The following is a 19,273-nucleotide window of genomic DNA, read 5'->3' as shown; positions in this document are numbered from 1 at the left end:
AACTGCAGACTTAATGGGTATATAAAACTTAGTTTTGCTTTATTTAGTACCTCGTGCAGGGTTCAAACTAGAATTGCCAGTTGTGTGTATTAGTTCAATTAAAATACAGATGATGATGTTTAAGGCGTGTTGCTTATATGATGTATTTTATATAACATGTTCAAATGGATTTTAAGAAACATTTCACGTGTGTATTAACATATTCACAACAAACTCCCATCCCTTAAATGATTGCTTCCTCAGACTCCTCCTCTTCAAGTACTCATTTCAAAACACATTAAATTAGTAATCCAACTACTCATCTACAAACGTATCCTTAAAACTACGGTACCTGGTATAGGACTTGGTGAAAGTATCAAACATTAACCATATCTAACGATTCCAGTCCACAACTCTTCTATGTTCTATATATATATCCAATCATATCTCATACAACAATCTTATAGTTTCCGAAGTCCATGACGTAGGAGAAGCATATAATGAAGTTTCAAAAGTTGTAATGTCCTCGGAGTGTATAATTTTAATCAGATAAAATCTGAAAATTGACAAGATATATAATTTTAAAGCACTGAAGTACAGTGTTCGGTTAGCACATTATGATAAATAAAACCTCAGCTGGGCATTTTATCATTATTGCCTATTAATGAACTACAACAGGAGTCTCATGGTTTGTTGTATTTCATTCATCGAGTTATAAATTCCAAATAACAAACCAATAAATACTTACAAGACAGATGGAAGTGTGGAGGCCGAAGGATATAGAACATGCGTCAAACCGTAAGTGTAAATAAATTCATATCTCCAAAGATTTATTTTTTGAAAAAAAAATGTGTGTGCATAAGATCACACGACGGAAGTAAAAACTTCAACAATGCGAAATTATTAATACGAAATACAAGTTTTTTTGCGGTTTATATATTGATAAATTAATAACTTTTACAATGTACTTAATTATAATTGTGTATAAATTACTCCATTGAATTTTGCTCTGAGGGGCCTTCATCTGCATCATCATACTCTAAAAATGAAACTATAGGTTTATGGTAACTGAAATATGAAATGAATATTTTTGAATGGAATGTATTTTCTAAATATCTAAAAAAAACTAATGAATTTTAAAAAAATTATAACATTTTTCCATCAATAATAATGGACTTCGGACACACACACACATACACACACACCATCCCAACATCCTAACCTAACCTAACCTAATCCTAATCAATTCTGCCGAGCGAGTATGGCAGTAGCGCTTCCACTATCTTTCTCCTTCGCTCTGCTGACTGTTCCTCTCATGCTTAGTCGACTCGAGCCGACTTCACCCGAATGAGCGTTACATAGCCGAGCGTGGCCGCTCAGTTCAATTCAGTACCCACAAAAAGTGCTAAACGCGCCCAAAGAAGTTTTCACTTCAAAAAATAAAAGTGAAAACCCTGTCTAAATGTACGGTGCAGAATAATGTAATATATAAAACATTAAAAAAAAATGTAAGAATTTGGTCTGATGAGTAATTTAAAAATAACTATTGCTTTTGAACTTGAAAAGGCACCTTTATTTCAGAATCAAAACTTATAATTCCCACAAGCCAGATTAATTAATTTGAAACAAGAGTGTCTTACACCGGCATATCCGAAAAGATTTTTATTTTGGAGAAAACAATCTAAAAAAACAATTACCTACATAATTAATAGTTACCGTATTAAAACTTTCAGTGCAAGAATTCTATTGTGACGTTCGAGAAGGACAAAATATTATGATTGATAGTAATATTATTGCATAGACCGATGATGACTAGTAAAATAGGTAATGAAAGGACAATGTCTGTTTAAGTCTTGTAATACGTATTAAAGGTTATGTTATTTTGAAACATCAAATCATGGACGTATAATATACATTCATACTTTCGCCGATTTCACAATTTCATATTTTTTTGATGGACTTTTAACAGTAAACATTTTACGTTACACGATTTTAATTTTGTGAACAATAATTCTTAGTCTGATTCTTATAAACCTTGATAATATGTTTGTTTATAAAAGCTAATATACAATTCAGTTTCATACCGGATACCAATCTTGTATTGTACTAAATGTTTACGTAATGAAAAATACGAAATTATTATTTTTCATTTCGTATAGAATATTGCTAATAATGGTGGTTGGATGCTGCATTGAGGACGATTATAAAAGACCATTAGCAAAAGAGTTACCCTGGGCAGATCAGCGAATCGAGATTAAGCCAACGAAGACTTTAAACATATATAAAACGTAAATAATATATGTATATAGCTACGCAGAGATGTCTAGTTCGAAGCAAGGCGAGGATGGACGTCGGTGAAATTTACCAGACACTTATTTTATACATGACAAAATCCTGCGCGGGGAAATCCGATTGACGGGGTTGACCGGTACATCGTAGGTACATGGCTTTGATGTTTCATTTATACGGACGACTACGTTAATACTTTCGTTACATAAAAAAAGACGTATTATTGATAGGCTCCTACCTTTATTTAATCTTCTCGCGCTGCATCCGATAAATATATCAAACGATCGACTTTCACAGCTCTGGTGGATTTTGAAAAAAGAAAGACCCGCAACGAATCGTATTCAGATCGATCGAATACACGCTGTACGGACCGGGACGGGTGCATGATAATAATTATGAATGTGGTTCCACGCGATCGTCTACTGTTTATGAATATAGTAATCATAGTATTATACTTACCTAGTAAACTTACACAACATTATTATATACGCGAGGCGCACTACACACACCGTCACTGAATTGGCATAAATATCGTTTTACTCGTTCGCCTTGGACGATCATCAACAACGGACAATATTAATTTAAATGAATGAATAGAGTCGCAGTTACGAAACGTGATCACACACACACACACACACACACACACACACACACGCGTTTCTACACTTCACTCTTGAACAATTTAACTCTATTAAAAAAAAAAAATCATAGTTTAAGCGGTTTGTTTGTTTTTTTCACTAAACGATTATCTATAGGTACCACACTGTTGTCATTATTTGAGGTAAATTTGCACGTATATATTATGCTTAATACTAAGCGACGGTGTTGAGCACATTAATTATTACACGAATGAATCGTCACCTCTATGGCTCTATTAATAGCCCCGCAAATTGATTAGATTTAAATACCTACTTGACGCACTAATGTTATAACACGATATTTACAGTAAATAAAAACAGATAGTACCCAATATTATCTGTAGGAATAAAATATATGGCACCTATATCAGTAATTTTACAATACTGTAATTATCTGTATTCTCCATTACTTGAATACATTGTTTTGAGAGATACCCTCACCCAATCCGAAAAATACGTACGAGCAAACTCTATTATACGAGTTTTCCCATAGTTGACATTTTCGTCGAACGCATATTATACCAAAGGGCCGTAGACAGGAATTATTCCGGAAAAATAATTTTCATTGAGATGGGTGATATATATTCGTTATTTCCTAGACTAATCGCGGGGTAGTGCCCCCGCACTAATATTATACACCTATGTATAAAAAATGCCACTGGGGGGAATCCGTCCCCCACCCCCCATGAATACACCATATACACCTACAAGACTACAATACAGTGGTCTCGTCTTCACATACTGCAGCTGTTACTGCACCCACATCGTTGGCGGTGGCGACGGTGACTATGTTTTAATGCGGCCCCGATGTAATTAATGGGTACGAATAAATTGCGACACGTCGTATACCTATAAGATATAATATTATTTCCGCAGCTTTTAATTAATTTTAACGATAGCAAAAATAATATTAATGAAAATTCAATTTGTATAGCACACACACTCGCGACCTTTCGACAATTGCAGTCGACGTATTTATTGCTTTCAAACATCGGACCAAACGAAATTTAACGATTTTATACGCTCCACGGGTCGTACATAATACATAAACGCCATTTCGCTGGGCTAGTAACTATAGAAAATTAATTTTAACTTTATCAGCCTCTCCGGATTGTTTGTATTTAATCGCAATATTTATCGTGAAAACTTTTGATTGCGTTCGCAACATAATATATTTGTTGTGTGATAAAAATAATCATGGCCCGTGTTTTTGTTGCGAAATTATATACATATATTGGCGTATCCGTTTATAGTTCACAAGTAAATGGTTTCCTTTTTGTTCTGAATAAATTTCCGTAACAAGTAGGAAGTTTCTTTTCATAAAGTTTGCAATTGTTTTTAAATGTTTACACTGTTCGTATAAATCCTAAATCAGCCAGTATAGAGGATGAAATGCAATCATTAAATGTTATAGAATAGAAATTCTCGGAAACATTTAGCGGTTTACAGGGATTAATGTGACACAAAATGGCAAAGTGTTCAGTAATTCCTATTTTGTTTTGAGAATTCCACGCAGTGTTGTCTCGTACAAGTGTACAACAAATCATTAGGCAAGGCATAGGTTATTCATTAATAAATTGTCTTTATCAAAAATGTTTTTCTCGCTTTGCTGGCTACATTTGATGTAATAGTTTTCTTGACGGTTGAACATAAAATGCTATTTAGCGTGGTGTTGCTCACGGATGGTGAACTCACTGGCCAATCATTTTTATCAAACTAAAAATAAATAAAGAATAAATGCTGATAAATCTAAATGATACAATTTGTTACCGAGGAGAAATCATTTTGATTCGTATTCAAGGCCTAGGCGTACCAGCGTATCTTTTAAAGAATTCAATAAAGGAGACACGTTTTAAGCTAAGTCAAGGGTGACTGATTTCCCCCGCGCCCTACCCCTCTTCAACCACTGGTTGTTAATAATAGTCACAGAATGAAAGCAGTTGAATGGTTGTCACTAACATATTTTGTTGAAAGACAGAAATCACTAATTTTTACTGTTTCGCTAAATATAGGTACCTACACTGTACAATGGCATTGAACTTGTGACAAATTACACACGAGATTTATTCAAATTGTCGGTGAAAGGAATGCTAATATAGGAAATATTTGGATTGTAAATTATAATATACCTAGCTGATGATTTTTTATAGAAACAAATATTTACAAAAATATATTTTACTCTGCATATTTTTTTAAAGCGTAATGTCGAGTTGAAGTTTTTTTCAAAACTTGATTTGACGTTTTTTTTTTATTATCCAAATAGTGTTTATTTGAACGGTAAACTAAATAAAAAATTCAAGCCAATTCTGTAAACGACGATTTTGTTAGGAAATCGTCATCTGGTTATATGTTCCGTAGGTATATATATATATATATATATATATATATACTATATCTAAGACATAGGCAATACAATTCCTGATAGATTACGTCAATTATGAACGAGCTGACTGGCCAAAGACATATCATTATAACAATTAACTATATATTATATTATAAACGAACACTGCGAAAATAGTTCTGTAGAAAACAATTTGGTTTCGAATTATTTTTGGGTCGTCGGCAGCAATAAAAAATATTCTCTTGTTATACTTTAAAAACGTCTGAATGCATGCCAAACGGCACTCTTAAATCGGCACTCGGCGTTAGTGAATTATATGCATTTGCTTTGCCAGCATGTCGCACACAGGGTTCTTAGACTTTTTATGGTACCACATGCTTGTCATAAATAATAATTTATGCGTTCTTAAATACATTCCCGACGATGAATATTTACATTATAGTATTTGTTTGTGTATGTGTTTAATATGTATATTCAAATTCATTATGATATTATTACCAGACTGAGCGATTGCTGATTACAAAATATACGATATTTATTGCGCACTTAATTAATATTATTAAAAAACATGTATGGACTTAATAATAAAACGAATGATTTTTAAATAAGTGAGTAAATAAAATATTATAATTAATAAATTACTTATTTTTAAAAATGTTTCAATTTTTTGTTTTTTTTTTTATTGTTCTTAAAATACAACGGCTACAAAGGCCATTAGTTACAGTTTTTATTTTTTTATTTTACATAATATGTCCATTTAGGTAGATACAGATATACTTAAGAATAATGCATTTTTATGGTTGTTCCGTATGGAGGTGTGACGTGATATAGTTTTCTTCTAGATTCGGTTGGCAGGTCTGTACTTCTTAAGGAATTGACACCATGTTGTTGATATATTCTGAGTTGGGGCCTAAAGCTTCGTCTATGTTCGACGAGATGTTATGTTTTTTGGCGTCTTCTCAATTTTCTTTGTATCACTTTAATTTACAATACAATTTTAACAATTATATACCTACTGATTGTTGTATAAATCGAATTATTATAATTATTTTTAAGCCAATTAGTGTGTATGAATATATCCGATAAGGGTATTGTATAAAACCAATTAAGTCTAGTAATACTGCTATGTAGAAATCAATGCAATATACTTAATAATTATACACACACGATAATTGTTACATAACATATATATTATTATTATTATTTATTACTCTAATAGGTAAGTACTTAATTATAATAAAATAATTGCAATTTTGCGGTTCACTTTAAAAGTACAATAATAAGTATGTTCCAGTGACTGCAATTAATAATTAATTAGATACATTTAATTAGATATATTTTCCATAGCATAAATTGCTCATAAATTGTTTTACTTTTATGAGAATGGGAATAGAAGTTTTTATTGATTATATTTTTGTATCAGTCGTTAGTCGTTACAGACATGGAATAATGATTAATGCGCACATACTCGCAAAACAATATAAAAAAATAACAAATTCATGTAGAACATGTGAGTTATACACAATGAGTTTTTTAGTGTTGTATTAAAAAGGTTGAATGATTTTATCTTTTTGCAAGACAGTAAACCAAACATTTGTTTGTGTTTCCAATCAACCAACTTTTACGTTTTATATAGTACCTATTATGTTTTTATGTAATATTATATTTAATGTGATCACAAGATATTATGTATAGTTAAACGAATGAATAGCATTCAATAGACAACATATTATAATTTATTTTAGTTGCTTATAGTAATTCAAATTTAACCGATAATTTCAAAAGTTTTAGTGATTCCTAGCTAGTTATTTATCCAGTTAGACAGAGATATGTAATCGATTGAAAATGATTGTTTTCTACTTTAATTTAAGTTTTTATCCGAAAAATCTTGATAACCTTCAAATTTCAAAACTTTCAAAAGCATTTTATACGAACAAAATGCCTAATTTTAATACACACGCGTGAACATAAAATGTTTAAAATCGTTTTTACAAATATGAATACGCTTGGCTAGATAAGTGCCTTTTTTATTCCCCCTGCAGTTGTATTCATATTAAGCATCATTTGTATTATATTAAATTATTCACAGAATGTGTCATTTATAATATATATATATATATAGGTTTGCATACTATAGCAGTATAACCGTTTGATGGACACGCATAACGTTATACCAAATTGTACACTCATTTGCAATTTGTTATGGATATATAGTGTCAATTAACGTAAAATATTATAATGTATTCAGTTTTCCAAGACGAACTATTCGTCTCAACGTTTTGTACTCACAATTTTATTGCTGGATGCCATAGTTTTTTTTTTTTTCAACGACGAGTCAGTGAACAGCATTCAGTAAATTTGATTTATCAAATCATACAACTATATTGTTGGTAGATATTCAAAGCGTTGTTTAAAATTGCACAACCACTTTTTTGGTACGTCAAATGACTTTTGTATATTATTATAATGTACAATATATGTACTGCATAGCACGTTTCTAGAGTAAATACAATTACGTGGTCTTTGTCATTTACGTGCACCGCAACAATTTTATAGTAAAACAGTGCTATTTTCAAACCACCATTTGTTTACACACGTTTCGCGATATTATCAGCTGCAGAAAGCCGTCGTGCGTACATCGTCGAGGTGAACAAAGGCGGAGTTTGAACGGATACATTTTCTAGGATTTCCTGTGCACCGTGTACGATATGACGGTTACTTTGGAAAGAACGGCGGCGTCTCGACGAATGGCGTTTAATATTATATTGTGTACAGTTAGTTTTGTGTTCATGAAACTCGTGTAGTTTACAGTCGCAGCTGCTCTTTTCTACTTAAACCACGGTTTCGCGGGCGGACAGCGGAGAATCATCGAACGCGGTGTCACCTATCTATAATAATATTTATTATGGTTACCTACGTATGCGCACACCCATAAAATATATGACATTCGGTCAGGTTAGGTTACAGCATTCGCGTGTCAGTATATAAGCTCTCCTAGCGCTTCAATATACAGTACGGACATATTTCGTACGCACTGTAAACATGTCCCCGTGGAAAACGAGCAAGGACGGGCGACGGAAGAGTAGGCAAAGGTTCACCGTGAAGGCTCACATGTTGGAATACAGTCACCGCCACATAAAGTTATCCACGAAAATATTTATATTCCTCATGGATAAGTCTTAGGTCGCTGGGGAAGGGGATTCTGTTTGAAGAAAGTTGTTATGAGTTCGAAGATACCTATAAGTTATTTGGTTTACAACTCTAAAATTATCATTATATTTAAATTCGTTAATTACTGCATATTAGAGCATGGCTATTAATAACTGTTTCTATAGTGTGCATTTAGTGTAATATATAAATGGGGTGTGAGGTGTAACAAATTTGTCTTCACAGTTTCTCCGTTCAACTCTAAGCTATAGATAAACACTATCCGCGGGCGTACTTGTGACTGATTTTGCGGAAATCTCCGTTGTCTGGGACGCCTTTAAAGCCTTTTGCATATGTGTGCGAAAACCAGCTTTTACGAGCTTGCTATATCCCGGGGGAGAATCGATTTTATACGATGCTCACACTCACACACACACACGGCCACCGCCTCTTTTGTCCAATCCGATTTTCCAAACTATAAAACTTGACAGGAAATCGGTTGGGCGTGTAGTATGACTGGATGGGGGGGGGGGGAATAGTTGGACAAAATAGACTGTGTACGTTCAAATATGTGATAGGTAGTTGGTGGCAGAGGCGGGTGGAGACGGAGAGAGAGATTAAGGCTTGTCACGGGAGAACCGATGAAGACGACGTAAAAGGGGAAAGTGCTGCTGTCAAGTTATTTTGATTAATTGTATACATATATGGTGATACGATGTGCGTGTGCATAAATAGCCACAAGTAAAAGTGTGTTTCATCGATTAACGCGATGCTCTGCACCGACCTGCACCCTCTGCCCGATATTCATTTTGACTTGCGCCAGTCATAATGTGCAAATATAATATTATATATTATTTATTATAGCAGTGGCGGGGGCCAGTCATGGTCGTGTTTGGTTTCCGTTATTTTTCCGGTTTTATAAACAATATAGAGGATTCCATTATAAAATACAATACACTATTAAACGCTTAACATAACAATGTACATTACGTATATTAAATAATATATTAATTATTACGTACGTGACGTGAAGGAAGGTCTTACTGTCACACGTCTCTCATACACCGGAATTCGAATCGATTATTTGTCATCATCTACGTTTATACGTCATAATGTATGCGTATACATAATATTATATACTGTATATATATATATATATATATGTATATATTTATATTATTATATCGCCCCGTCTTGATGTCGCCGCCGCGTCCGTATAAATAATTTTTCATCATCAACCGCGAACCCTTAGAAACGCGGTGTGGAAGTCGTCTGTCGCCGAAATGTGTTACGCACGTCTTTTAGATTGGCCATACAGTCGACGAGTGATGGAAATAAAAAATAGGGCACTTAAAAGGAGCCGACGACGACGTCAATACTTGATCTACCTCCTAACAGCTAATATATGGAAGCCGACGCGAAGACCGTAATATTCGTCGTCGGTACAACACGATATGGCTTACGATTAAAATCAATAGATATCGCATTAAATATTTTACAGTATCGTCAAAACACTCTTACATATTATTATTATATTATTACGGTATCGTCGATACACGTACAATGTACCCTATACGGTGTTATATGCATGCCGCGTGGTAATATTGTAATAACGTGTACGCATACTCGTACATAATCATAATTTATAAAATTATATATACATAGGTATAAGGTATATAATATATATATATATATGTATGTATTATAGGTTTAACACACATGAATGTGTAGCGTATAGACTATAGACACGCGATTACGGGTGAGTGTATTCGTAAAATCGTATCACGTGGAATAATATATTATCTCCAACCACCCGACCATGTAATTTAGATATGGTAATATTGTATTATGTTATAACAAATGTGTTTCGAGAAACGTACGACGAATATCGTGGTGCGAACATATAGAACTTTAATACGGTTTTATTATGATTAAGGTACGTTTTGCGGATAGCGTACAGTCAAGTCAACGCGGGGCAACGTCTACGCATCTTAAGAGGCAAAAACTTATTTATTATATTTACTTTGAAGTTTCATTACACCGTATAACCACATTAACCCTAACTCATATGTTGGGTATAATATTTGTAGTGTATAACAGACATCATTGTAGTGTTTTTTATTATTTTTTTTAATACACTTGCGGTATCTCGGGAAGGAAACCAAGTTAGACATGTTAATTTTTATCATACGCACTTTAGATTCAATAATAATTAGCGGAGAACTTGTTGGTGATAGTTAGTCGAATGCCGTGTTTCCGAAGGCTCGTCAAAAACTATATTCACTGTCAATGAAGCTTCGCGGCTGTGTCAATCATACGCGTTATAATTAATGTGATGCACACGGTTACGTTTTACACATACTCAATAGTTGTCTTGTCTTGTTATAGTCATAGTTTTTATTGTTAACTAATTATTATTTTGACCCATTTTCGAAGAATATTAACGAAGAGTTCATTAAATGTGTCATATTATTTTATTTTTTATTCTGATATAAACTATCGCAATGCCAAACACGGAGAGTTCCTACAAAACAGCCTAATTGCATTAACTTACTATTCAGATATCTCGATGAACATAACCATATATAGATAAAACGTGTGAAATATAAACGCATTTCATGGCGTCACTATCAAGTTGTGGTCATTCTGAAAAATAGTATAGAACTTTGAAAAACACTTAACGAAATGTTGTCGTACGTAACTACAACAGAATAGCTAGATAGGTTGTGTGGAAAACGTATTATAGGTATTTTAATGCCGTTTTAATGGGTGACTTTGAAGCGTGGAGAAGTTCAATTATGATTTAAAAACAAATCAAAAATAGTAGGTATACTACTATATATTACATCATATATTCATATGCTTAGATTGTAATTTTCGACTGTCTTCGGACTATTTTTTTAATAAGCACTAATAATACTGCTTAACAGCAGTTCACCATAATCATCTATTGCGATTTCAACAGCCGGGTCACTCGATACTACTTACTATAATCTAGAACATTTTTTTTTGTATACATTCACAAATCTATGACCTAATACCTAGGGCTTCATTATACAGCTTGAATGCAGAGAGCATAGAGTCCAACACTCAGCCTCATTGATTATTGCAAGGCTTATTTTATTGGTTCGTCTCCAATAATAGCATTGCTAAATAATAATAATACAAATAACACGTTTTACATCAGGAACTAATGATTTTCCGCAACACATTGTCTAAAATCGCAAAGATTTTAAGGGCTACCGTGGCACTATTATTAATGTGTATGTAAATATACGCAAGCCAAACAATGGAAATAATATATATATATATATACACGTTTCTACGAAAACAAACGATATTGCGTCGACCTTAGTACCTTACTTAACCTTAAGTACGTTATAATACTATTATAATAGGTGACAACGTGTGCGAAACGATTTCGTTTGGTTAAACATTGTTTTCCATTTGATATTTCCCGCGAAATACACACGAATGTATCTAATTTCCTGGCTAAGTTGTTCAAACAAACGCTTGAGTGCGCGACAGTCACGTCTGTCACGTCAATCACACCGGAACGAATTTTGAACTGATTTTCCCTCGTTGGGTTTCTATATTATTTAAGTCCGATGACCGACTAGCGACATACGACAGACGATAGACTGAACGTTTGTGTATACCACATTACTGTTACCACTACCACGATACGTGTGTATAATAACATAGTATAAATAGACGCTTTTGTTTTAGTGTGCCGTTCAATCACGACCGCTTTGTAGTCGTATTGTGTGTACCTTACACAGTAAATAAACGCGTATACTAGGTGCCTAAAATAAATGTTCACGTTGTTCGTTGATACTTTGTTCTTTCAAATATTTTGCAGTCACCATAAGAAATCTATAAAATAATGTAAAAATATACGAAGGAACACATATTCATATTCTAAAATAGGTACCTACCCACCTAATAATAACCGAAGTGCATCGTTGTTCGTTGTTCGTCAATAGATAGTAATCACGTAAACTTTGTGCATCGAGATTAAATATAATAATAAAATCATAAAACAATCAAAACTCAAAAGTTTAAGTCGACAATCAGCTGAACGCGGGCAAAAATAACACTTGTACCAAACGAGTTACAAAAATATCTGAGCTATTCCCATTATTGGCAGTAAACTAAATCTGAGCCCTGAGGGATTTTATGATCACCAACGAGCTCCGACCTGCGATTCGGGCCTATAATAGCGATGTAGATTCACGGTGATACAATATTGTACTATTCGGCGAGTGATTTGTGTGACGGTACGTTTGCCGAGTGCCGTTTAGATTTTTCGCTTACAGAATTCTGAACGTGTCTCACAACTTGTATACAATACATTATTAAGTTAAAAGTTAACTGCGACAAGTTTTAGTTATTATTTTTACACTCCCGATGTCTGGGAATAAAATATCACCGTTCAAAACTCACGGACATATAATAATTTTTAATGTAATCGTAAACGTTGAAGTTGAAAACTTGTGTTCAAAATGTTACTGTTGGTGGGAAGGGGGAGGTGGGCTGGTGGTAGTGAAGTATTAAAATACCCAAAGAAAAGTTTTCAAATGCAACATAAATATATAGAAGTACATACTAACTCGACGTGCATCTCCAAGATGAAAAATAAACTCAGTATCTATGGCTCTCTTACATTTAGACACACTTTGCCGCTGATGTCTCCATCTCTTTATCTACGTTACATTATCAGCTGTGTATAAATAATATACATAATAGAAAACTAAGAAAATGGGTTCACTTCGCTCGCGTTGCGACGAACTGCGACGTATTACAGTCTCTCTATTAAAACCCTTCGAACCAGAAGACGAAATTGAAAAACTTCCGTTCACCGTGAAAGTTGCGTTGTCACGGTGTTCCTTTAATTGTTTCGTCCGCTATATACATATATATATATATATATTATATAATAGAATATAGGTATATATATATATATATATTATATTCGTACAACGTACACTCATATAAGTGTCTTTTGTTTTTGTTTGTATGTAAGTCGCGTACAGAAGAAATAATTCTGAAATGCGACCGCTCTTTACTATTACGATTGCACCTTAATATATATTTTCTTTTATATTCAGCTCGGCCGGTGCGTCCCACATACGTATGTGACTTTTCTTATTACACGGGGTACATTACGTTTTCGTTATGTACACCCCATCGTCGACAATTATTATGCGGTACGCTCATTTCGACAGATGCACGGAAATGAAACTTTAATTTTTTATATGCGTTAAAACGGTCTCGTGAAAATCAAATCTGTGTTCAATTTAATTTAAACCATAAATAAAATAATATATTATATTATTATTTAACATCATGTTGTTTACAATTCATGATCTATTTAAACTTTCAACAGTTAAAACAATTAAATTTCACATGTTTTACTCACATTTTTGGGGAATGTATAGGTATTGATTACCACATCTGACAACATATTTTATATTAAATTCACCTAGTTAATACTTCTTTTATTTTCATAAGTTTTCTTCAGAGCTCAGTAGTATGAAAGGTGTTGTTATGTATCAGTTATTACTTTATTATAGATCTATAATGACTATACCAACATTTAATTGCTATGTTGTACCATGCATTATATTATGGTGTGTATTGGCAATAGGCATTACAGCAATTGTGATTGAATCGGGCAGCAGTTAATCGTATTGTGTTTCTACTATGTAGTATTTACATAATTTAAGCAGAATTTACATTAAAATACATAAGTAGGTGTCACGTAACACAATTGTTATTGTTACATATGTTACATAGTAATGTATTAGGCATAAGAAATTTATATCTTTATATTGCTTTCTAGGTTTTCCACTACAAATAATATTATTAGTTAATATACAATCATGGCTTTAAATTAGTTTATTAATTTTTATCGCTAAATAAACATGCCAAATTGTGTTGAAGATATGGACATAGTTTAGTTTAATTAATAGTTTATTAATATTTATGTGTCACTTGATAAATGCATTTTATTCGAATGTACAGTTTGATACTAAAAACCTTTTTTTATGAATATATATAAAATATATTATATAATATCCATCATCACTGATTTTAATAAAATATATTAATATCAAATAAGCAAGCCTGTACAAGTTGATGATCATTTTTAACTAAGTTGCCTTCAGTTGATGTAAGACATTTTTAAAAGCTTAGAGTTATAATAGTTATCCCAATTTTTTTTCAACGAAATTTAGTTCAAAGTTATATGGAAACTTACAATTAACTTATTAAATTATGTTAAGGTATTAATTATTTCTTTTTAAATTCAATAAATAGCCAGTAATATGGTTTGAATTAATATTAAGTAACGTTCATGAAATATAATATGCTTCATCAATAATAATTTTATTATATTTATTGATTAATTATTTGTTAATTAACGTAACTGCGATTTGATTAAAAATAACTTTTTATTTATTAAGTTTATATTATTAAAAATTATTGAGTAAAAATTAAGTTTATGAGAATTTAATTGAAAAAAGTTAAGTTTAAAAGTTAAAATTAACTTAACTCTAACTTTTTAACTTTTGCCAGGCTTCCAAATAAGTAATTAAAACTTAGGTTTCAGTAGAAGTAAAACTAATCAAATGTAATTGTCAAAAATTGTTTTTCATTGAAATGACACGTCATACACTTTTTACACATACAGAAAACCGAAAAATAATGTTGTTAGTGTTTGGCTAAAATTGTAAATATTTTAGTTTGTATTTAAGTAGGTACCCATTTATTAGAATTATATTTTATTATTTGAATAATATTACTAATATTGCTGTTTTTTTGAGTAAAAAATATGAAAATACTCTTTTATTTTTACTTTCTAGTAATTGTTAATTCTTTATTTTAAGGTTTCCTGTGGTCTTATTTTTAGACTCATATTGAGTTTAGATTATACAGTTTCGTTATAATATAGTTCCATATTATACAACAATAAACTATTTTAATATTTAAAATGAAATATTCAAATGTTTCTAAATACATTTCTTTTGTGTAATATACCAATATAATAATTTAGACAAAAGTCTCAGTTCAGAAATGATACGAGGTATATGTATAATATTATGAATGACAACGGTTCTATTTCGGACAGAAAAACTATCTCTTCCACATATTAAAGAGGTTTGTACTTTTGTATATTTTGTATGTGTATGTTTTCATGTAAGTAGGTATATGTGTGCTTGTGAGTGTAGGTATATTGAATAAATAAAGTAGATAATACATTTATAAATGCAATATATTATGTACATCATTGTATAATGTATAGTTTACAAAACGATTTTACGCACATAGGTAAGTATTTTTTTGCCGTGTTTATTTCGGTCGTACGAGCGTAATCTTTGAGTCAACCGTCCAATCACGTGTGTGCTTTGGGCTATTGGCGGTGACAAAAAAATGCTTATACACACACAGACATGCAGGTGGCGATAATGGCCGTATTTGCTCTTTCCCTCTTCCTCGCGCATTCTGGTTCCAGCGCTATAAATTTCGTCGGATATTATTGCCAAAGTTGCATATGATGTATACTATATATATATATAAATAGGTAGGTACACGAAATCTATACACTAAATGTATGCTCGTGTGCATCGGAGTTAGAAATGGCCTTACACCGCACTCGTAATAGTACATATACGATTAGCTCAATATGGCTTTGTATAATATATTTCATTGTATAGGCAGCTGATTCGAAGATAAAGGGAATTTAAAAGCAAAAATCGATATCGTTTCCTCATGTTTCCCGCTTGTCTGTTTCATTGGTACCAATTAATGCAAAATATATAATATACGATATACCTGTCTAAATATGTATTACATGTATTGTGTGAAACGTTTAAGTGATAGTGCGGTACTATAATATAGGATACAATGGTATTTGTTAGTATAGAATACGACTGTATACACTATACTATGCCCATACGTTTGTAATCGTATCGAAGGGGCGTATTACGGATTAGGGATAATCTGATTGGCTCCTGATATAATTAAGGACATACAAAACAGACCGTCGAATCGGCTCCCAAAACCATGAAATAATATCATCCAACAATCGGTTCTCATAAAAGCACTGTGCATTTGCCAGAAAAGCTTATTATAAATAAGTAAAAATATTGGTCTTAAATAATATATTATAATAATATATTACATAGTGTTTAAGTTACAACATGTTGTAAAAAGATATTATTATAAAATTAAAATAAGACTACCCAGTAGAGACTTTTAAGAGAAAATTCAATTTTTCGAAAATCAAACTCAGAATTATGAGTTGTGACTGGTATGATTTTATTATTATTTATTAAAAGTACAAAGGCGCATTATATATTATAATCAAATATATAATTTTTGTAGTTAGGTAAACGTGTCCTAAATTATTAAAATACTGTTCATATAAATTTCCAAATAGACTTTTTACCCTTATGAAATATTTATGTAATATACACATATTATAAATATATGTTATCACGCCAGGCGATAATTATAAGAGTTTAGGTAAGGTAAAGCCACAATATAATAAACAAAAAACTCGCACTGAACAGTTATTATTTTAACCGCAATTACGGTGGTAAGAAATAGAAACAATTTTTTTCAAGACGTTGAGTAACACAGAAGAAAATATAAGACTAAATTAAATAAATAATTATCGATATTTGCTTATTAGCTCGGTGTCGTCATTTGTCATTTAATAAAAATGCGGTTAATTATGTGCTACATGAGTACCTGTATAAATCGTTTCGTAAGACACGTTATTACGTCATCATATAATTGCATCTCTAGTGCTGAATGAATTAAGTTTCGGTGGGTCAGGTGATTTACTGTTGTTTGTTATTGAACGTGTTTTTGAAAACAATTTAGAACAATAAATTAATAAAACGGACAATAGCTTGTCCAAAAATATAAATATTAATTGCGTCTGACATAATCGTGGGAACTTCATATCAAGCATACTTTCTAGACACCACAAATCACGTATGAAAGCTAAATGTATTATTATTTATTTTAAATTATAATAGTGAAGGGTATGACTATGCTCGCCTCGATATAAAACTTCAACGAAATAAACAACACACAGATAAGAATTTAACTACTTTAAGCAATAACATTTTACTAGTACGTTCATCTTCATTTAAATTGAACAAAGAATTGAATAAAATTAAGGTTGCACAAACATTGACTAAACTGTTAATACATATTATTTACTTTACGTATTGATAATTTAATGGGGTTGCACATAAGAATATTTTCTGAGCATCGCGGTATTTATGGGACATGCTCTTTCATCATATACATATAAAGTGACAGACATCTATGTGACAAAGCCGATTGTTTAAAAGGTAAATATTAGGTTTATCAAAAAGTATTAACTTTTTTTTACAAATAATCAGGTCATTATTAAACATTTTTGTAGAAATGAAAAAAAAATATTTTTTCTATTTTTATAGTAATCATTTTGAAATTTGATTTTTTTGAAATTAAAATTTTTATAAAATTAATCTTCTATAAAATATGACATTAATGACGTTTATTCAAACAAGTAAAACTTAAAAAATGGAAAATAATAACTGATAAATATAATTTGTTTTTCAAAAAATAATTGTTTATATAATCACTTTAATTCATACAAAAAAATATTTACAAAAACTATAATTATTTTCTAAGAAAATTAGTGTATACTTTTAAAAGAGTGTGCAATGCTTTAAGTACAAATAAATATAACTCAAGTTCAAAGAAAAGTGCAATAATACATTTGATAAATTACCTCATTTATAATCTTCGACCGGAAATCTTGATAAAGTTAATTCTTGTGTTTCCGTATCTCAAATACAAATGTACAGTATAAAAAATATCTTTATTTTGTCGAAGGAGCTTTGAGAAAAAATGAACAAGACTATTGTAATATTATAATAACTGTACATGTTTTAATATCTAATAAATTATAACAACTATAATACTACAGGCGGGATATCTTTTATTATAATTTTCCTTTTATATTCTCGGTGATGAAAAAATAAATTTTTGAGATTTTAGAGGAACGGGACTAATATAACGATATGCTACGTCTTATTAGGTATTTAAATAACACTTTGATTTCTTTCTTCAACAATTACAACATTTGATAAAATAAAGTCGATGGCTGAGTTAATTGAAAATTGTTTAAATGTAGATATTTAAACAAATCAATAAGTGGATGTTTTATGAATTTGTTATTTTGATGAGTAAATAATAATATTATTATAGTCCCGTTTTTGAGCTACTAATGTTATTATAGTGGATATTTACTTAAATAATTGTGGTTTTAGTATAGCGTAGGCACTTGATAAATATATGATTAAACACACAATAGTATTATAATATTTAAACATTTTTTTTATTGATTTAAAATATAGCATTCGTCACGATAAACATTAAACCTATTTAAAATATTTATCGACCCTACTTATAAATATGTAGAACAATTTAATTTATCAAGGCATTCAGTTGGTCGTGAATCCATTATTTGAAGCCATGTAGTAGGTAATATGTTTTATATTATTAAGATACCTATGTAAAATTCTTCTTATCTTTTTATCTTATCTCTAACTCAAATGAAACTGGGTTCGCATAAACTCAATAATTAAAATAATATTTTAAATTGTCCACAATTCCGAAAGTCAACACGCTTGTCGGAGAAGTTCATTTGACTGTAAAACATTATTTGTGGGATATAATAATATTATTGGGGGACGAGGTGACCGAGTGGTCTGACGCGTCCGCTGCGACGCAGCCGATCGCGGTTCGATCCTCGGCCACCGGGCGGCATTTTTCTCCGGACAAGTCGCGGTGACCGGAGAACAAGTGCCGC

The 19,273-nt window shown here is 31.5% G+C and overlaps 2 protein-coding genes across 7 annotated transcripts in view; one reads left to right on the top strand and one right to left on the bottom strand.

Annotated features, from left to right (window-relative positions):
* LOC111029211 (UDP-glucuronosyltransferase 2B33-like) overlaps positions 1 to 2,918 on the bottom strand; it is a 38,164-nt gene extending 35,246 nt beyond the window's left edge. The window contains exons 1-2 of one of the 5 annotated variants that reach the window (XM_022308148.1): positions 2,507 to 2,918; positions 332 to 535 (exon numbers count right to left, since the gene is read on the bottom strand). The gene's annotated coding sequence lies outside the window, so the exon portion shown is untranslated. Of the gene's footprint in view, positions 1 to 331; positions 536 to 727; positions 1,090 to 2,506 lie in introns of those variants that run through there. The other 4 variants (XM_022308150.1, XM_022308149.1, XM_022308146.1 and 1 more) reach the window with 4 other exon arrangements.
* Positions 1 to 19,273, top strand: part of LOC111029210 (gamma-aminobutyric acid type B receptor subunit 2) — a 226,590-nt gene that overhangs the window by 693 nt on the left and 206,624 nt on the right. The window lies entirely within an intron of this gene.

The sequence above is a fragment of the Myzus persicae genome, unplaced genomic scaffold (genome assembly GCF_001856785.1).
Source record: "Myzus persicae strain clone G006 unplaced genomic scaffold, MPER_G0061.0, whole genome shotgun sequence".
NCBI lineage: Eukaryota > Metazoa > Arthropoda > Insecta > Hemiptera > Aphididae > Myzus > Myzus persicae.
The sequence above is the reverse complement of the archived record's forward strand: the minus strand, read 5'-3'. Positions and strand labels throughout refer to the sequence as shown.